The 21,736-nt window shown below is 45.0% G+C and overlaps 1 protein-coding gene across 2 annotated transcripts in view; it reads left to right on the top strand.

Annotated features, from left to right (window-relative positions):
- RAB30 (RAB30, member RAS oncogene family) overlaps positions 1 to 21,736 on the top strand; it is a 43,051-nt gene that overhangs the window by 602 nt on the left and 20,713 nt on the right. Inside the window, exon 1 of one of the 2 annotated variants that reach the window (XM_083796711.1) lies at positions 200 to 819. The exons of the other annotated variant lie outside the window; for it this stretch is intronic. The gene's annotated coding sequence lies outside the window, so the exon portion shown is untranslated. Of the gene's footprint in view, positions 1 to 199; positions 820 to 21,736 lie in introns of those variants that run through there. 2 annotated transcript variants of the gene reach the window in all.

The following is a 21,736-nucleotide window of genomic DNA, read 5'->3' on the forward strand; positions in this document are numbered from 1 at the left end:
GGATGGTGCGTGCCGGGTACCGGGGTGCTGGGGGGACCCTGCCCTGTTCGCATCCCATGCGGTGCAGCGGCGAAAAATAAATGGGGTGGGCTTCTATTCGCTGTCCTTCCGTGCTGCTGAGACGGGGAAAAAATAAAAGCCTTTCGAAAAGTCGCATGAGGTTTATTATTATTATTATTATTATTATTATTATTAAGGATGGGGTTTGTGGTCGCTGGTGTGCGGTGCCTTGGGGTTTCTCCTGTTTGCCCCCCTCATTCCCAAGACCTTGCCCGTGAGGGGGGGTCTGGTCGAGCCGCGCACCCGTCTGCGAGCAGCTTTTTCTTTTTTCTCTGAGCCGTGTCGGGAGTGCGGATTTTCAAAGCTGTCACTTGGACAGCCTGATGTTTTATTTCGACTCCCAAACTGTCAAATGAGGGATTTCCCCCCCCCCCTCCTCCGTTTAGAAACGCGGTAAGGGCAGGCGTTTTAAACTCCTGAAAAACTTTGTGCCCCAGCAGATCTCTGTCGCGGTGCGACTTTGCTCGCTCCTTGCTCTCTGCGGGATCTTTGCGTGACCGCTGCTGCGATATTGGTGCAAGATCCGAGGCATTTCCCCTAGCATGACATCAGGGTGCTTTCCCCCTCTCATATTTCTGCAGCCCCTTGCGGAGCACAGACCTCTGCCTTCGTGCTGGTGGCTGGAAAAGGGGCGAGGGCAGAAGGGTGCTGCTCCTCGCAGATCCCTCGGCATCTTTGCGTGCCCTTTAAACTTAATCCGCCCCAAAGCCCTCCTTGGAGCCTGTTCCGAGGGCAGGAAGAGAGCGTACAGCTGAGCGGGTATTTAATATTTTATTTTTTTTTCCTTCTTTCTCCTGCGTATTTGCTTCTGCCCTTCCCTCGTGTAGCTGGCACTGGGCGTCCTCTGGCAGGCTGTCCCCGAGTCACAGCGCTGGGGACCGGTGACAAGAGTGCAGCGGGGACAATGAGCCTCCCTGTTTGGGTCCAGCACCCGCTTGTAAACACTCTGGGCTTGGGGTGCCCATGTGCAGCGCTTCGTAGCCTCCCTTCTTGCAGCGAGCTCCCGAGGGACGCACGCAGCATCCCCACCTCCTCCTGGCATCCCTTTCATCGCTTTATTTTCCTTCCTCTCTGGTACCGACTCAAAGGGGAAGAACACCAGTGCGTGCAGGAGGTGCCTTTGTTTAGCCATTTTTTTTTTTTTAAATGTATTTATTTCCTGGAATAGCATTTTCCCCTTTATTTTGTGAGGAAGGGAACCGGCAATCTAATCCAGGGGTCCCCTTCCTGGCTGTAAAAGGAGAAGTTTTATAGCAGCGATTTTGGTAGCTGTGAAGTGAAGGCACTGGAAATGAAGAGATAATTTGCCTGGGAATTGTGCTGGGAAATAGTGATGCAGACGGTGTGGAGAAGGAACAGGATGTCAGTGGCCAGGGTTTTTTGTAGTTTAAAAGCAATGACATTTTTGTGATGTTGCCATTTCATTCTGCTTTCATCTTTATATACCTGTGTGTTATTACGTGTGTGTATTGCTATTTATGCTTGTCTCATCGCTACTCCAATTATTAGGTCTCTTGAATTTAGAACGACTTCTAGCAGCGTTGTTTTGTGTGCTAGCATTTTCAAGCTATATGATACTACAGCAATAAGTGGATTAAAGATGTACTCCAGAAATCTATATTATTAAGAAGATGAAAATTTGCTTTGCAGCAACAGAAATTGAGGGGAAAAAAAATGGACCAAAGCTGCAAATCGCTCAGGAGATGAGTGATTCCAGTGACAGCACGAAGACGAGTGAAGTGGCCCTTCCTCCTGAGTAATTTGTGTCCTGATCCTGCAAGGAGCGAAATGCAATGTTTGCATTCACTGTGATTCAAGAAGCCCCCAAGATGCCAATTGCTGGAAGCAGAGGGACTCTCCCAGCAAGGCAGCACTAAAAATTTCCTCTATTTTCTTTTTCCCCCTTAATTTCTTATTTGTGTCCAGCATCTGAAAAGGGGTTCAGGGCTAGATGTTCTCTTGGCCATACACTATGCAGCTTTTATTTGTTTGGTTTTAGTTCATTTCTGGATCAAACTGCATTTGGTGTCATTGGCTGGTGTGTTGGTAAAAAGCAGAATTGGCTTTAACATCATCCACAGCCCAGAGCCGCTACAGAAAGAGGTGCAAGCCTCCCTGGAAGCTGTGGAGTCTCCCAGCCTTATGTATGGAGGAGTCAAAGGCTGGGGAGAAGCGAGGAACTTGGGAAGACCCAGAGCTGCAGCAGATTTGCTGTCTTTTAAGTCTTTTTTTAAGTCTTTGCTACAAAACAATGGGAGGCTGTGGATTTTCTAGCCTGGAGTCAGGGCCTGGTGAGGAAGTTGGAGTTCCTGGAGAAGCAGCGGATGGGTGAGGAGGGCCCTGTGCAGGGGCTGAGCAGTTGCTTCACCAGCAACTTTTTTTTTCCTCCTTTTCTTATTTTTACACAAAATATAGCCGAGCAAGAAATTGTTATAGCTAGGAATTAGATAAATTCATTTTCTAATTAAAAAAAAAAAGTGTCTTTTTTTTTTTTTAGGGCAGGACCAACAGTGTGAGTGCAAGCCTTGCTGTCAGCAAGTACAAAGACAGGAGTGAGAAAATGTGTGGTACGGGCTAGTTCGTGCATTTTGCCAAATAACCGCCCAGGCAATAGGAAAGTTTGAGATTCATCATAGTAGTGGGACCAGCGTGGCAGAAGCACGCCGGGTGGGCGTACCTAGCAGTGACGAGGCTGTTTAAACCAGAAGGCTTGCATGGATGCTTGCAGAACTTCAGGGCAGGAGACTTAGTAGGCAATAAAATCACCTTTTGTATTACAGGTGGGTTTCCAATGCTAAAAACATCCGCCCGTTTGGACAGAGCTTGGGGCAGAGATGCTCAGCACCAGCCCAGCTCTGGCTGGAGGACAGATTACGTGGCCTGAGGCAGTGCTTTGATTTACTCTTCAGTTCCTGTGATTTCATTTTGCAGCAAGTCATTTAGCTTCCTGCCCCCCCCATCGATTCTGTCAATAACTGACTAAATCCTCATTTTATTTTTAATGGCTCTCTTACAGTGTGAGACAACTGTCCTGTCCTGTTTGCGATGCAGTCCCGATACCTTTTGGTCAGCTTCTGCTTAAATCACGAATTTCAATTGAGGGAGTTGGGTCAAACATTTCTCAGGTGCTAATACGTTGAATTAATTAGGGCAGAACAGGGATGAACACGTCCCTTGTCAATATTTAAACAGAATGAAGACCCCGTGAAAGTATGTCACTGTTATAGTAGTTTCATAACTCATCTGTGCTATTTAATGTTGGTCCTGAATATAGGGCGAAAGCAAGGTATTAGTGAGATGTGTGTTGTAGTGTTATTTGACTTCACCCTGCATAGACAAAAACCATTGGAGAGCTTTGTTGCATTGAGCTCTAGATAGATACAGAGGCTGCAAACAGCTCAAGAGTTAATTGCTGTTTGTCCTGCCTCGCCCGGAGTTACTGCTCTCCCACTTCTCTCTGGGCAGAGGTGCACCGTTCCCTGATGTACTTCAGGCAAAATTTAAACCACCTGTTTAAACTAACCTAGCTATTACTTTCCAGAGATAATTAGGGAATAGTTGTACAAACAGAGGAAGAAACCTTCAGTAAGATTTTTATATTGCTCAAGCTGTATGGAATTTCACTGAAATTTGCTACTGTCCTATTCGAGATCTGTGAATATCCTGCTTACTTTCTTTCCCTTTAGAAGAAATACTTCCTTTTTAAGGCACTGCTGAAGTAAAAGTTAACTGTTACCTTTAAGTATCTGAATGGCGTTTTCTTTTAGACCTTGAAAAGAGAGGAGAGGAAGGAGAGGGAAAGCTGTGCTGGCATGAAAAAAGATGAGCTTGCACATGGTTTCCCAAAAGACTGTATCCTGCAGGGTGAGTTTAGAAAAGGAAGGAAAAAAAGAAAGATGTTGGAGATGCCAAAGTGTACAGAAGCCAAACAGTGTCTGGGTAATTCAGGCCTGCTAGAGATGCTTTCCACGAAGAGAGGAACACGATGCAGGGCCCCAGCGGCCTGACCCACGGCTGCCCTGGGCTGCTCCTCATCTGCAGCAAAGTCACAGAAACCGAAATTGTGCTTTTTGATTGTGCATTCAGCGAAAAGTCAGTTACTCGAAGGGCAGCGTGTGTGCATTTAAAGTGGGAGTATTTCCGGGTACAAATCCATCCTGTTATTCTCACGAGAGAATCATCGTGGACCCCGGTCCTGCGGGATGGTGCTGAGCTTTGGCACTGGTTTGTTGGGATGTGAGAGCCTGTACGTGATCGGTCCGTGTGCTTTTGGGTATTTTTGGCTGATCCCCGTGCACCCATGGAAGGAGTAGGTGGGATTGTCCCCCCTGTCTGGCTGCGGAAGGATGCAGCCCCTTACCGGAGCAGCCAGCTGGTTGTAAGCGCTGTCTCCAATGGGCAGGCCCTACTGAGATAGCACTGGCTCAAAGGGGACTGTTGACATGCTTGTGCCCATCTGCTTTCTCCAGTGGAGGATTTTCCTCTGCCTGAGCCTCCCCCTGCCACCCGCTCCGGCGCAGCCACCCTCCTGCTGCATTTCTATGTAGTGATGCTCAGCAATAGCCCCGAGGAGCTTGGATACTCCCCGACTACAAACGAACCTGGGGAATGCTGTGAATGGGCAGAAGCAGAGACTCTCAGCTGCAGAAGACGTGACACCAATAGGGAACGGGTTGCTAAAGATGTTGGGTGGAAAGAAGGATGTGTGATTAGCAAACCGGTCCCCCTGCGCTCTGCCCTGTGGTGGGTGAATTGCAAGGCACAGGAACATTTCGAGCCCTCCTGTCTTTCTAGCAATCGCTCTTCTGCTCCAAATAACTATTCACCCGTAGATACAAAAGTGATGGGAACTGCGGTAGAAGCTGAGATTCATCCGTGTTAAGGATTTAGGCCAATGCCTTCGTTTTGGAGGTGAATGCTGGCGTTCAGATTTACAGTCAAAGAGCAAGTGGAAGGGTTTGCTGAGATCAGAAGAGAAGTCATGTTTCTAGACGCCCAGATCTTGGTTTTGCTGCGTTGCAGAGAATGCTTTCAGTAATAAAAAGCTGACTTGAAAAATAATCATTAGCACTTCTCTGTGATTTAAATTTCATTGCCTGAACTCAGAGTAATGGAAAATAGATCAGTCAAAGCTTTTTATCTAACAAGTTTATAAAGGGAGCCAGCTTCATTTCTAATTAGTGAGAAGTTCTCTGTGGGGCCATCTTCTGTGCTTCCAGGGTCTAATGCATGGTGTACTCGTGACCCTTGTGGATGCAGCACTGAGGATATTTATTTCAAATAACATCCTTTCTTAAAAACACAGTAAGACAAACTTGTGTATAAACTTATTTCTTGGACAACCTGATTTCCTGTTAGTAGCCTCAAGATATCCAGTAAGGGGTCTCCACGCTGCAAACAGAGCTCTTTGTTTGCTTATTTTCCTGTTGCTTTCTGATGACAAAGGGAGTCTTTACCTTCTCTAACTCAGGAGCTTCAGGATTTATTACAATGGCTGCTGGAGCTGATTGACAGAGAGAAGAAGAGACTACCACTTGAAGAAAATAATCCTTTTGTTTGTTCTTGCTCTATAGCTATTAATTCAAATACCTGAAAAATAAATGGAGGGTTGAAAAAGCTTTCCTGGCTTATTTAGAATCTCGAGAGAAATCAGATTATTCCATTCGGAGATGAATAAAATATTTGGATGTGAGAATCAGGTAGCCTCTGTCCTTCATCCTGAAATTGCTGTGGGGATATTGGTTATTTTTTGTGCATCGAGAAGGAGATTAAGAGAAACAACAGGCATTTTATTCTTGCATCTTCTCTGACGTCTGTGGTGCATCGTGTCCTGTGGAGAAAAGGTATTAGCTTTGATAAACCTGCGGTAATGAGTTTAATTAAAACCCCAGCAAAGACTGAAGTGATCTGTAGCTTTCGCAAGGGAGCAGGGGCAGGCCTGGGATTTACAAACATCTCTGGGCTCCCAAGGACGCTGGGGGAAGGCTGTTCCCAGCGTTTGGTTTCACGTAGGACTGGTCAGCCCATGGTACCGCTGAGTTTTGTAGGCTGAAAGTTCAACCTGTGTGATGATGGCTTTGGGCTCCGTTCCTCTTCCCTGAAATCCCTCTGGTTCTGTGGCACAACTACAGAAAAGAGATTTCACTAGAAAGGGGTCATTTTAACACAGCTTGTAGCTAATTCCATGTCCTCTATCTAAAATCTGCTCGAGTGAAGCCAATGTCTGTGCCATCCTCAGTTCCACCAGCCCTGCGGCAACAGCAGCCTCCAGATTCTCCCCGTACTGTAGCCAACAAGATCATGGCATCCTCTAATTTCTTACATATGCATCTGATAATACACAAATCCCACTGGAAATACTCGCTCTTGAGAGCATTATGTAGTTATGGGGCAATTCTTGCGCAACATTGGGTATATATGTGTATAAGGAAAGATAAATCCTGCAGAGGCTGTGTCCGTGTTGCATGTACCAGAAGCCTGAAACATCAGAAGTGAAGCTGATGCCTGATTTCTCTATTGCATTTGTCCTTGTTCTGAACAATTTGTTCCTTCTAAAAAGGGAACTGTGCCCATTTTCTTCCAGCCAGCAGTACTCGCGTTTCAAAAATATGGTAGTAGCATTTTACTCAGAGAGATGGACGTGTGTGTGTGCACACGTTGAAACCCCCAAATAAAGCCAGATTTCTGTTAACTCTTTAATTTCAGCAGCCGAATGGGAACTCTGGAATTGAGGTCTTACTATTCAGGCTAACGGATTTGTGCTCGACCTACTTACGAGGGAGAACCGTGAGTGCGTGGCTTGGTTGGAAACTGCTCCGTGGTATCTGTAGGAATGAGGTTTCTTCTTGTGCTCTTGGGTGCTGCCACGTGCTGACCATCCCTTGTATGGATATAGCATGTATCTGGTGCAGGATCAAGCTGTGCCTTTTTACAGTCAGTAACCCCACGTCTGGTCTCTTCTATTTCCCCCCAAAACTGGAAAACAAATGCAGGTATATCAATACGGTGATCTTTAGGTAATTCTTGATGTTTCCATTAGGTTTGTAAACCTCAGAGACTAATTTTGTTAATGTATAGAGTTGTCCTATATTAGGAAATCTTTTTCTTCTCATTTTATGTTTCTTATTTCTTCTCTTTATGTGTGTATATATATATATACACATATATATATGTTTTAAGTAGCAATTCTGTTATCACAGTCCTGCAGAAAAACGGTGTCTTGGTGCATTTGCACTTGGCTGCACAGGTAGTCAGTCCCCACGTGGCACCAGAAAGCAGTGACAAAAGTGTCTTTGAATGCACAGCCTCTGACAAGTGTCTGCTGGGATGTTTGTGCTTCCCCCTGCCCTGTTGCATCGTAGCCATGCCTGAACTTTTCTGCTGCAGCCATGAATAAAGCCTGGGGAGTTTTTAAAGCTCCTCACTGAGTTGCTGCACTGCCAGGGACATTTGTGCTTCCACCATTAATCATTTTGCCATATGCATCATAAACCTACAGTCTTTTGTCAGTGGCCATCCCATTTATATCGGCGTTGTCTCTAACCTGTTGTGCCTCTAGATCAAGAAACTACCTGCTTAAAGCTAATCTTAATGTTAGTATTATGATTTGGGATTGGACTCGATGATCTCTCGAGGTCCCTTCCAACCCCTATGATTCTGTGATTTTCTTTTTCCAGGTTAATTTTCTTGGGACAGTGCCCCCAAACTGATTCACTTTGCAGCCATACAGATGCTTCGCTGGTATTTAATTTCAAAAAGAAAAGAAAAAAGAAATTTTCAAAAAAAAAAAAGTTTTTACAACAAATCCCCTCTAGTTAGAAACTCAGAACTGAAGAAATTCAAAATTAATTGAGTATTGACTTGTTCAAGTAAACAACCAAGGAATACGTTCACTGTGGGCTGAGGCTAATTCTGTTAGGGTAAAGGAGGCTGATTGTGAAATAAATATTAAATAACGTGTCTCATTAAGTTGTGCAGCTTTACAAAAGCTGTCGCCACGGGGAGGAAAAACCTGGCGTGAATTATTGTTTGTTTACTTCAGCTGTCAGTCATCGCGGCGGTGAGCGTGCTGCATCAGTTCGCAGAGTAGCCGTCAGTAACCAGGGCATCCCGCTTCAATGTCAAACGCCTTGCTGAAAAATGTGTGAAACTGCATACAAAATTCTTTCCGTCGCGTTAACACATCTTTCACAATATTCCTTATTTTTGCTTGATGACATCAGTTCTCGGAGATGCCAGAATGCCGTAAATACCTCCTGTGCGGTGCTGGGTGATGCTTCGTTAATGAACGTACTTATGTCTGTGTCTGGTAGTCTGGAGGGATTGTCCATGCCTGGTTCTGCCTCTGATGCAGGGTTTGAGTCATTCATTTCTTTTTGGCTGTTCCTGTGTTTTATTTATTGCTCAGATTTTATGACCAGTGGTAAAGTCTTTGAAATAGAGCTTTTTTTTTTTTTTCTTTTTTCTGTTAGTCCCCATTTCATACTGTGAGAATATGGAATTACCTGCATCTTGTGGGTGCTACAGTAGTAAAGGTAACCAGTGCTGCACCTGGGTGTGCATGGGGAATAGCATTAGTGATTTAGGGAACGCAGTCTCTTTAGTTTCACTGCGAGGAAATCTGTATATAATTTGCATCTTTCTCTAGAAGGACTTTGAAGGCAAGATGGTTGAATTCTGCATCTAACTGCTTTACGGTTAGAGGCAAGGCACTCCCAAACTTTCTGTCTCTTGGTTGCCTCCATCTGTAAAATGGAGATAACCTCAGAGGGATGCTTTGAATATTCATCAGTGATTTATTGTTTGCTGCTGATGAAAAGTGTTACAGGCAATGTTAATGAAGTTTATAGCTCAGCCTCTCTGCTGCGCACTGATCAGTATTTCAGACATCTGCAGTCTCCACACCGAGCACTAGCGAATTCTTAGCTGGACTCAGTCTGTAGATGACAATAATAACTCCGATTTATGCAAGGCTTTTCCTTTGGAAGAACTCCAAAGAATTTTATAAGCTGTCATGCAAGCCATGGTGTAACTATTGCCTTTGCAGCCACCAGCTCTCGGCGAGGTGCTGCGTGATGGGTATTGTAATGCAGTTGGAAGCCGTGTGTGAGAGGAGAGCAAAAGAGGAATAATGCTGCATGCTGGGGGGGTGGCACAGACAGGCAAATAAGGAGACAAACTAGTACTACCCGAATTGTGAATTGTAGCTTTGAGGTGATCCGTGATTCCTAGAGCTCAAGTGACTGTCATGCAAAACGAGGCATTTTTGTTGCAGTCCCACTGTGCTGTGATTTGGGTTCCATCCCATTCAAGCAGAAAGAGCACTGTTTGCTCTCAGGGGGCTCCTTCTTGCAGAGCACGTGCTTTTCTGGAGATCTTCATTCAAATACTGCGGTACAACAGTGTGATTTCAGGGATTCCTCAGCCTGGATGACTGCACATATCATGTCCTCTTATGGAGGCAGAAGGCATAGTCGCTTGCTGTTTGTTCATCTGAAAGAGCTGAAAGCCAAACCCAAGCAATTTACACTCCAGCTGAAGTTCCCAGTAACCCTAAATCCTTTTACAAAGTGTGAGTCCCTTTGCAAAGATGTTGGCTAAGGGCGCGTTAAGTTCAGTTGGGTCTGTTCCCTGAGCTTTGCCTTCTCCCCTGAGTTGGAGACACCTAGGATGGGTTGTCTGAAGTTAAATGTTGTTGTTGTAGGTGCCAAACACTGTCCCCGGAAAGAGGTTTGGAAGTGCTCTGAGACGCTTGTCTTATTCACAGATTAGATAAGGAGTCCAGACCTTTTGTAAGACTAATGTGGATATTTCAGTAAGCTCCTCAAAGGTAGGTAAGAAGAAACAGTGCCACGGTGTAATCTTCCAGGCTGGTATCACATGTTACTGCTTTTAAAGACTTGACGCAAGGTTCAAGCTGTCAAATGATTTATTAACAAGAGATTCATCAGCTTTTGTGGATGCTGTGTGAGAACACTTTTCAGAGAGGTTTTGAGCAAGCTTGAAGCTGAAGCTTCAAGGGCTCAGAACCACTAAAAACCAAGCCAGAGAGGTTCAGAAAGTAGCTGATGCAAATCGGTAGTGATGTCCGGAAGAAGCTACGACGGGAATACGTGGGGAAGAAATGTGTGGCTGCTGTGTGTGCTCTTGTTGGACAGGGATGAGTGTCCTGAGCAACCAGGCAGCTGCAGCCAAACAGAAATGGCAAGGGTAAGGGGCTGTGCACCTTCGCTACAGTGCAGACGCTAGTTTGGCCTCATCCTAGCTGCCCGTTGGTCAAAAAACCTAAGGAAATTGGATTCTTTTTATAATTTTTGCTGAAACAGTCTTTCCTTCAGAGAATTCTGAGCCTGCTGGCCAGCCAGGCCAGGTGATTGCTAAAGCCTGCTTTCCTTACAACATGGAGTTAAATGTGCATAACACTTCTAAGGAAAGGGGAGCTTGTTGAATTCAGGTGCTTGTTTGGCAATGTTCATCCAAAACTCACCTTGTTATGGAGAAGAGCTTGCATTGTATCTTTAGGCTTGGTCCGGGCAAAGCAGTATTTCTGTTTGGAGTACCATTACCCCTGGGCTAATGGAGACCACATTAGTCGATAGAGCAGAGCTTGAGGCTTGGCTTCCTGCCTGTGCCTGCCAGTTATATGCTTACACTGATCTTTACAATAAAAACAAAACACAATAATTATAGCCTGTTGGCTGAGTTTATATTTTTGGTATATTGTGTTGCTGGGACTCTGAAAGCCTCTGAGTAATGGATTCTGGTCTTTCTAGATATTTAAAACCCAATAAATTCTATATTTTGCTAAACCCCACACCCCATTGAATATATGTAGTGATGGCAGTCAATGACTGCATTAATGTTTAATCCAGTACATTTTTCAGCTTTAGGATCTCATTCATCCATATTGCTGCAATTGATCCCTCCTAGAAATACTGTGGTAATTAGAGGAGAGGCTGATTTGCAAGCATTACTGTGACATGTATAACCAACCTGTCTTATTTTGATCCTTTCATTACCTCTGCTTATGACTTTAATTGTGTATCATCTCGAGTAGGACCTGCTGTTTGTGCTAGGAATGAAGGAGGAGCGTGAACTTTTCATTTGCATGTTAATGGCACTTTGTCTGGAAAGGTGTTATGGGGATTCAAGCAGTGCTGTGCAGAAAAAGATAACGTGTACAGTATGGAATCAACTTTGATGGCTAGTAGTTCAGATATTGCTAATAATTAGGGCCTTTTTCTTTTGATATTTCAAATGCACCTTTATAATAGACAAGGCAATTGGCGTGATTTAGGAAGAGAATTATTACGGAGAACACCTTCCCATAATCAACATCTATCTCCTCCTAGGAAGGAAGAGCTCGTAATTTGCATGCCCTTTGGAAAGTGAGGATGTATTAATTGGGTCTTAATATGTGATGTGCCACAGAGGGACGTATTGGAAAATGTTACACACTATACAAATGTTATACACTAGCTGGATTTCTCATGCGTAAGATATGCGTGTTGCTGGAAATGTGGGTTATTCTCCGTAACAGCAGTGAAGTGCCGATGTACAGGCTATCTTGTGAAGTTAGTTTGGCTTTGAGGGCTTTGTCTAAGATGTTTTACCCTCAAACTTACGATTTTAAAAAGGAACATCTTGTATTTTATCCTAAGCTTGAAATGGTTCCCAGTGTTGCATACCTCAGTGTGTGGCTGGGGTCATTTTTCTTTTTAAAAGGGATAAACTCCTAATGGTTGTTTTGACCATAGCTGGCAAAGCCACGGTACTCCCCACCACTCTCCTGCTTTCACGTGGGAGGGACTCGCTCCGAACAGTTACAGAAATCCCTGTAAATATCAAAAATGCATGTTTTGATGCTTCTTCAAATCCCTCCTAACTTCCTGCTCTCCTGACATCACTTCATCTGTTACTTTTTTCTCGTCTTGCCTGTGTGTAGTGATGGCCCTGAGGTGGAAAATAATGCTTACTGAGGGATTTTTGCCTAGTAGGGAGTACAGTGAGGTCATCAGCCTGGCTTGAGTGTTATCGCCACGCAGTTTAGAAGTTACTCTTAAGGATGAAGAAATGGGAAAAATGCACATACTGTTTGTGCACAACTTGTTCTTTCTTTGAAGTCCAAAGGATGTACATGTGGGCACGTATGCGTGGTGGAAAGCGTGCTTGTACGCTCCTCACAGGAGTTAAATGTTGAGTGAATTTTTTGAGTCGTAACTCAGACTTTCCAGACTTTCCTCTTTCAACATGGTAGCCCCCACCAAATTATAATATATTATTTCAAAGCAGAACTCATTTTTATGTTGTTGGAATCTGTACAACCTTCTGTAGAGCCTGTTATATATAAAGCTCGTATCCTGCACACCAAAATAGAGCCAAGCAGCAAACACCAGGAGCAAGAAGGAGAAGCTGAGTGCGTGAGGTAGGGGAGCCACGCATGTGGGATCTGTAGCACTGCTCTCATTTTCTTAAACAGCGAAGCTGATGTTTGAGTGACTTTCATGTTTGACTTGCTGGTTGTTGAAATACACGATGAATGAATAATTTAACCTCAGATCAATATTATATTTTTAATCGTGGCTTCATACACATTCATTACAGCATACAACACTCATTTAGGGCAGATCTGGATTGTCCTAAAAATGCATTAATGCTAAGAGTGAAGAAGATGTTCATAGCTGTGCTTGGGCTTTATTTTGCTGCCTTTGGGGCAAACACAAGATGACACAGACCTACTCCAAAGAGCATGAGCTGTCTTCACTGACTGTTTAATAAATATACAAACAGTGCTTTCTGTGATCTTCATTATCTGCAACTCCTGTAGTCCTACCTGGGAAGCCTCCCTCTGTGCTTACCCAGTTTCATGGAGGGGGAAGAGAAGCTGTTGGTTGCCAAGAGAAGAAACTCGAACCAATTTAAGTGAGAACCTGGAGCTGCAAGCCTTCACCCCATGCAGGGCGTGAGGCCACTGCAGAGCAGCAGAAACAGAGCCAGCAACCAAGGCAGTGGATTAGTGAGCACGCAGTGAAAACCCGGATTTCTTCGCTGGAGATGAAGTTCTTCACTCCAAAGGCTACAAAAAGACTTCTTTTTTTCTTTTTTTCTCTTTTTTTTTTTTTTTTTTGATGTGGAGCATTTGTTTTTGCCACAAGCCAGCCTACATCTTGATGCCAAAATGGTGCTTAAACCTGTCTGCTTGTGTTGCACCACAAACGGGATACTTGACACTTAATGCCTAAATTTCCACAATTGCCTTGGGCTGTTTTGTGCTTTTGACAGCAAACAGAAAGCCTATTTGGAATTTACAAGAGCGTGGTTTATTACAGATGCACGGCTCAGCTGTGGGAAGTGGCGACTCCTGTTCGGATTGGCATCGAGATTTCTACTCTAACCTGTTTTATGCTCAGTTGAATTCAGATTCCTGCATCTGATGCACAGTTTCACCAGAATACACATGGCCTTTGTAATTTTAAAAATGGAGTGTTTTCTGACTTTTGGCAGAGGTGACCCTAAGGCTCTTGACCTTGTCTCTGCAGGTATCTGGCTGTGTCTGTTGGGGATTAGGGACACGTTTTGCCACTTTATCCTTGCCACTGTCCCCTCCTGGCGGCATTTCTCCTGCTTTGGCCATGCTGCACCAGGTGCTGATGCTCCTCTCCATAGAGGCGCCAGCCGAGCTTGCGGTGCTCCAACAGCCTCTGTGAGGCATCTTTATCCAAGATCCTGTCTTTACACCCTGAAACTTTTTTTTTTTTTAATAACTATAACCAAAACTGCCTTACAGTTTCTTTCCACCACTTTTTTTTTCCCCTTGTAAACTTAGAGTTAAAACATGTTTCTTTTAACCATAATCTCTAGCAATTCTGGGTACTGCCAGCTAAGCAAATACCCCAGTCTTGATGAACACAATTTTCAAGCTCTGTTAGTGCTTACTTTTGCTTTTATATGCCTGTATCCAGTTCTTCAAGCTGACTACATTTCAGTTGTTCTGCAGGTGACTTGCAGAGACTCTGAAGTGTTTGTGCAAAAAGGGAGCTACAGTGCACATTAGTGGTAAAGACGTCAGTCATTAAAATAGTTGGCATTTAGGGTCATCCCTTGGAGAGAAGCTAGAAAAAGGAAAAGCAGAGGAGTTTGAAAAGGTGTTTCAAAGCTGGAATTTGATTGTTTTTCTAGAATTGTCTCTCCATAATAAATTTGTGCAATCTTTGCAAACTGTCTGATACCCGAGAGAGAGAAGTTGGGGAAAATAATACTGACTTTGTAAATCTGCTTTCCAAGTTAAGTTTTAAGGTGATACTTCTGGAAAAGTCCCTTACACAGAGCTTTGCAGAGCAGGTGAATTTGGTCTTACAGTGCCACTTCAGGGCAATGCTTCCGGAGCAGTTCTTTCTCTTGCTTCAGGGATGCTGTATCAGACGTGAAAGCTGTCCACAGCTCATGGCAGCTTGCTCTGCAGCACGAGCTGGCACTTGTGCACGGCCTGACACTGCGTGGGAGCGGGCTGGGGACAGCAAGGCTGCCCTTCTGTTTCGCGGAATTAAATGGCAAATTGAAACGTTAAGAGGGAAAGCTGTGTTTTGTTAAATGAAAATGCCTTATGTTCAGCTTTGAGTTACAAATATTGTTATTGGGTAGACAGCCCGTTCTGTTAAGGAACAAATGGTGGCAGTCCAAATAATTTCGTATCAAGTTAGGGAACTGCAAAGAAGGAATCAATGTGAGATGTTACATACCCATACAAAGGCACAAGCACAGTCTATCTCATGCCATTTCCTCTGACAAGCCATATCCTAAAGAAAAATGTCAAAGTATATATGTATTTAAGAAGCTGATAATGGCAGCCTTTTTTCTGTGACTTACTTAAACACGCTTTTCTTTCAGGATTGCGTGTCAAGATCTTGAGCTCCTGACTGTAACTAGTTGGCATTAGCCTCAGGACAAAGTCTCCTAGCCAGGATTAAAAACATTTGCTCTGCAACATCCTTAAAGGACTAAAATTCTGTGATGTCTCAGTGTCAGCCCCCGCCAACGCAGCAACGTACAGACAACTCTTTTCACTTGCTTTTGGTTTTCTTTGTTTTCCTTTTTTCTTCTCAGCCTACCTTTTATTCCCCTTTGGCCTGTGTTTTGTTCCTTGCCCGTCCCTCCCAGCATCCACCCCCTCACACAGCAGTTCAGGAAAGCTCCCGCACCCCAAATGGCCGGAGGGCAGCAGCCCTCTGGGGTGGTTTCACACCGCAGGGCAGCTGAGCACCAGCACACCGCTCTCCCACTCCACATCCCCAAAGGAAGAGGGGGAGAAAATACGATAGAAAAGGGCTCCATGGCTGAGATGAGGACAGGGAGATTGCTCACCAGTTACTGTCACAGGCAAAACAAACTCAGCATAAGGTAGATTAATAAAATTTAGTGCCTATTACTAACAGACTAGGGGAAAGAGAACTAAAAGCAAACTAAAAACACCTTCCCTCCTCCACCCATCATCCACCTCCTCCCCCCGAGCTGCACAGGGGAATGGGGAATGGGGGCTGCGGTCAGTCCCTGACGCTTCGTCTCCGCCGCTCCTTCACGGTCCCTCTGTGCCCCTGCTCCCCGTGGGGTCCCTCCCACGGGATGCCGTCCTTCCCGAACTGAGCCTGGGGGGGCTGCCCACAGGCTGCAGCTCTTCAAGAACTGCTCCCACACGGCTCCGTACCACGGGGTCCATCCCCCAGGAGCAAACTGCTCCAGCACGGGTCCCCCACGGGCGGCAGCTCCCCCCAGGCCCCCTGCTCCTGCGTGGGCTCCTCTCCACGGGCTGCAGCTCCCTGGCCTGGAAAGCCCTGATGTCTGTGCTTTTGGCTTATTTTCTGTCTGAAAGAGCTGAGTCTCCTTGTTGTGTGTTGTGGCTGCAATTCCAATAACTCCAGCAACCTCAAAATTGCAGCACTGTGGTGTGGGTAAGGGTTAATGTGTGAGTCTTTTGTGACACAATTCAGTGTTTCTGAGCTGAAAAGTTATTGTGGAAATCTGTTTATCCCATCCTGGATGCAAAGTGAGCTTTTTTTTTTGAATGTTCATGCTGCAGGGTTTGATCTGTAGCCCTGCAAGCACAGCCTGCCCTTGGTCGGGGAGAAGGAAAATGAGGAAACTCCTTCCTGTTGCCACATATATAAAAGATGAAGGATCCAAACTAGTTACCCTTATAGACCCCATTGCCTTGAGCTAATTTGCTAGGGCACCCCTGATCACAGCTCAGCTTTGAGCTGAAGCACAACCCGGTGTGGTTTGTTGTAGCGGCGAAGGATCCACAGGGCAAACAACCCCCCGATGCCCATCGCTTTGCTTGCATGTGGCCCTCAGTGTATGTACGCCGTGAGTTTGAGTGCGATGCTGCAGTTTTGTACCCCAGCTGCTTTTCGGAGAGTTTAAGCGCAGGCGATTGAGGTTTTCATTAGAGAAGGGGCTGCTTTCCAGTGCGCGGTTGTGCAACTTTTGCAATCCCGGCGGATGGGGGTGGGAAATGTGGCAGAAAAAAGCCTAACCCGCAGAGGAGCATCGCTTCCAGCAGCTTATAACAAACATGATTCCTTAGGGTCCTGTTGTTCCTTCCAGACAAAAGAGCCGGAGCCTGGGAGTGCAGAGGAAGGCTTGCAGGAGGGGAAGGGCTGCAAATAGAACCAGCAGAAGAAGCCGTGGTGGTGAAATCGGTGACGTAAAGCTCCTGTGTGGGCATCCTGCGCTTCCCAGGCTTGTAGCGTGCAGCCCAAGAACAAAAGGCAGCGAGCACGGCTGGTAGGAGCCGGCTGTCTGGGGGCCTGCTCCTGAAGTTACAGCCAAATTAGCTCCTGCCTCTATTCAGCAAATCTGCTCTGATGAAATGTGTGCATTGCCGGTGGTGGAGGGTTCGCTGAATATCTCGAGTTCGCGAGCAATTATTAGGAAAACATTCCCTTCGAGCCATGAAAAAAGGCATTTCTGTTGTCTCCTCTCCTCCAAAACACACAAGTTGGAGAGTCGGGGATTTTCTTTTGCCATGACAACCAATGAAACTGCAGAGCCATGTGATTTCTCTATCCTTCCTATGATTAAATCTTTCTTTTTTTTTTTTTTTTAAGGGCCATGTTGCCAGCAGAGTTGGGAAACATCAGGTGTTATTTGTTTTTCTCATGTAGATTAGGCAGGATTTAATTTGCACGTTTGCTTGGGAGCCTGAGTGAGCCGGGGGATATTGATATTTCTATGATTCATGTTAAGAACAGTGTCTTAGTTCAGAATTACCATTTTGTACTGAAGCATCATTTTTTTTGCTCTTTCCTGACACTCTGGTATTCTTAACGGTGTCCTGGCTGCTGCAGGACAAAAACCACCGTGGGACCTAAGAATGCTGATGAACAATGGTGAGGTTCAGAGACCTAAGCCTCGGGGATGCTGGTTTATGTGTGTTACAAACAGATCGGAGAGAGAATTCATGACCCAATAAATCTCTTCCCATTCTTATGCCGGGGAAAGGTTTTTGAAAATATAAAAAGTGAATGGACACGCACAGCATTCGGTGCCTAGTCCTGCTGCCACTGAAATCCATGCAAGGTTTGGACCTTGGATCCACTGGCTCCAGTTCTGAGCACTTTACGTGAACCTAAAGCCTAGGGCTGCTGTTACTGTCAGCAAGCTCGAGTGCCAGCATTTATCCTCTCTTTTAAAAATTGCTATCTTCTGCTCAGGACTTTCCCCAGGGTGCCAAATATAGATTCAACACTAAAAAAAAAGAAAAGAAAAAAGAAAACTGAGAGCAGCTCTGTTGCTAAGGAATAAAAATAAGTGGTCACAAATACAGAGCTGACATGCCATCCAGCTTCTCCACGACCATGAAGCTGTATGCGTGCGACTTCTGTAGCTGGGTGACAGCAAGCACTTCCCAGGCTGCACGCGTTGTGTGGGCATCGGTGCCTAAGGAGGGCTGGCTACTGTTTGCTCTAGGTAAACAAAAGGAAATAATTTCCTGCTTCCTAATATTAGCCCTGAAGAGGTCAAAACTCAAGTCAGCCGCTGCCAGATCAGGATTAGTAAAGGACAAGTTCTGAATTTTTATGTGTAGCCCAGCAATGTCTATATTGGAAAAGCCCTGAGAGATTAGGTGTGTGATAGGAATATATTTCTGAGCAAAGGGTGTGCGTGTGCCGTTCTTTGGAAGATCTTGGGCTGTGTCATAGGGCTGTTGTATGTGGACAGCATCAGAAGGGTGAATATCGGTGCTGCAGAAGCTGCAGTTGCTCCTTCTTGTTCTCTACAAATGCAAATCTCTATCAGCAAATCTCTGCAATAATTTATTAACCTGGGTGGCTGGAGACATGGAGAAGCTGAGCTGGGAGCAGAGGTGAGCAGAGGTGAAGACGTGATTTATGCGGGCTAGAGACCGCTGTGACCAGCGCTGTAGTTTAATGTGTGCATGCACATCATGCGTATGCGAAGCTTTTTTTTTGTGGGCCTCAAGGTACCACTTGCTGCACCAGCTCTAAATAATAAATCCAAAGGACCGTGCCTCCGGAACGCTCCCCCCCTGTCATCCCCCCACAGATTTCAGGCCTTTAGGTAAGCTATTTGAGTAATGTCTCTGCAGAGGTAGGAGACCTTGAGCAGAAAGCTTCCACCAAGAGCTGTTTTTTTTGCTTTTGGGGATTTCTTTTAGTGTCAATTTTAACCCACACAGACTCCTGAATTGTAGCCAACCACCCTAGATGGAAAACTGTACTTTGGCAGTGGTTTAGGACATGTGAAAAGTACTTTAACCAACTATAAGGGGAATTGAAAGTTGGCCACGTGTTAGCATGTGAGCTAAAATTTTGCCAGAACATGAGTACAGAATTGTAGTCTAGGCTGGAAAAGACCTTCAACATGATAAAGTCCATGCGCTACTCTGTGGAGAGACCTATGGTATCCTAATAAAGGCCTTACCCAGGAGCCTTCATGATGAGAAATTGCCATTACAGACATATTAGTTATGATAAAAACACTTTTCTATAGAAATGAAATTGTGGGAGGTGCCTGTATGGCCAGCACCTGCAGAGTTGGGATGGTTTTGTGGCATCAGTCCTGTTTTGTTCCCCCTGTTTCAGCAGGGAGCTGCTCCACTAAAAACAAAACTGCATTCCTGCAAGTAAATTTGAAGCAGGCTTTGTTGTTAATCTGCAAGAAACCATGAAATGATGAATAGATGCAATAGTTCATAACCTGCCGTTACTTCAGGCATCGGAACAGGCTGCCCAGAGAAGTGGTGGAGTCCCCATCTCTGGAGGTATTTAAGAAGACATGTGGACATGATGCTAAGGGACATAGTTTAGTGATGGGACTCAATATGGCAGGTTGATGGTTGGACTTGATGATCCTGAAGGTTTTTTCCAACCTAAATGACTCTGATTCTATGACTTCCCGTGTGGGAAGCATGTTTTACCTGCATTGCTATGCATACACATGCAGCATTGCACTTCTTCTAGCCGAGCTTTTTGGGTTTTCACAAAAGGTGCAGTTTTGCACTTTGCTTCAGGCTATTTGGGCTAGCAGGAACTGCTGCCTGTCCTTTGTTCCAGGCTCCTGCTGCCTCCCCTGCATCTGGGGCCCTGCAGTCGTCTACATCTGAGATCTGAGCCAACTAAAATCTAATTCTGCTCTCCCATCCCCAAATTCTTTCCCATCTGGAGTGGGTCCCAGCTGGCAGGGCTGGGAATAGCTGTGGACCTTCCCTTGGAGGCAGCAGGGCTTAGATCAACTTAAACCAGTCATGAAGCTACACCCAAGTCTCTCTGTTATTTCCCCTTTCTTCCCCCTCTGAACAATTTGTTTTCATGAAACATCTGCTGCTCTGGCAGATTCCTGCAGTTAAAAATGTTCTGGAGCCTTTCCTTGCAGAAGTGCAGCTGCCTGCATATTCCCTGTCAGCTCAGCTGAAGGTTTGCTGTCAAATGACAACATTTTTTAGAGGGGAAAACACTTGTACTGGTGGCGTGGTTTTGTTATGAGGCAGAAATGTATGTGTGTGTCCTTCTGCATCTTCCAACGCATAAGCGTATATGATGCTACAGGTAAAAGGTACTTTCTGTATGGAAATAATAGGATTTTATGAATTGTCTCTGTTAGCTGATGCTATGGCATTTCCTCTGCCATCTTCACAGGGGTCTGTAGCTCTTAACTCTGTTTTATGGTACTCCTTCATCACTTCATTTTCAAAAAGTATTAATTTTTGGAAGAGAATTCTTCCTTTAAAATGCATAACAAAGGCAGAATTCCTTAAAGACAAACTCACTGCTGCAAGTTGCCACCTTTCCCATTATGGTTGCACAGATTCGTAACGCACAGAGTGGCTGGCTTGTGATGAGTGTGTGGCTGAGAAAGAAGCCTCTGCTTGAAACAACATCACTGCTTCGTATCCTCATGCAGGTGTTTGTTAAACACAAAACAAAATAAAACTTCTTTAACAACCCTGCTCTGCAGTAATAGGCTGTACTCTCGAATTGCTCTTTGCCGGGCAATGGCACTCAGGAGGTTTCTCTTAGCACTGTACAGATGCTGAGGGCTGGGACAAACGAGACAGAAACGAACACAGCCGGTTTATTTTTAAGTGCCTTTTGACTTGTCTGCTCTTACACCTCATCTGAGACTCTTGCATCTTCAAGGTAAAGCACTGCAAAGTGACAAATGCTACTGATTTCTGAAATCCCTTTTGTAATTGCCTTGTTCTCTCCTACCTCTGGGTACATGGAAGTGCTGGGCAGCTAAATGGCCTGCCTGAGGCCATGTGCCAAGGCAGCAGCAGAGCAGCGCATAGCTCTGGGGATGCTAGCCTCTCCCTTTGTTCTCAAGGAGATGCTGCCTCATAAAATCCGTATGCAGATGACCCACTTAAAGCAACTTACCTGCACGCTGCTAATAATTGCCCTAATAATTTTGTGCTTCTTCCTGGAAAAAACTTCTTCAATTGTCTTGGGAAGACTTCGTTACTGTGTTTCAGACTGTGATTTAAAACATATGAGAGGTGCTATTTAGGGGTTGAGATCCTCATTGAAACGTTATCTGTTCAAATAAGAAGGATGTGATTCCTTCCTTCCTTCCTTCCTTCCTTCCTTCCTTCCTTCCTTCCTTCCTTCCTTCCTTCCTTCCTTCCTTCCTTCCATCCATCCATCCATCCATCCATCCATCCATCCATCCATCAGTTTCTACAGTGCATGCACCTTACAGCTGCAGCGTCTTGTTTTTTGCAGTCTTGGCTTTGATTCTTACTGTTTTAAGAGAACTAGCACAAGTGCATGTAACTGTAGTGGAAGGGCATACATCTTCTCTTTGGAAATTTGGTGAAACAGGAGGCAGACTGAACCTGGCAGAGATGATTAACAGGTACTGTGTCTGTTCCTCAGGAGGTGTATCTGACTGAATATTAATAAGATCAACTTAATGGATGAAGTATGATGTCAAGAATGATTTTCATCTTGCTTATCAATTCTTCCCTTTACTGCTGGTATTGCTGATTTATTGTTATATTTTGGAAATGATGCTTGTAAGTCTGATATATCTGCCCCAAGCCACCAATCCAGAAGCCTGTATATATATATATTTGTGGATACTGTTGTCCATTTTGAACAAGCAGCAAACTTTCATCTTAATATATCAGTTAGCTTTTTGGTTGCTTCAAATAGGCAAA

This window comes from Anser anser, assembly GCF_964211835.1.
Source record: "Anser anser genome assembly, chromosome: 1".
Classification (NCBI taxonomy): Eukaryota; Metazoa; Chordata; class Aves; order Anseriformes; family Anatidae; genus Anser; species Anser anser.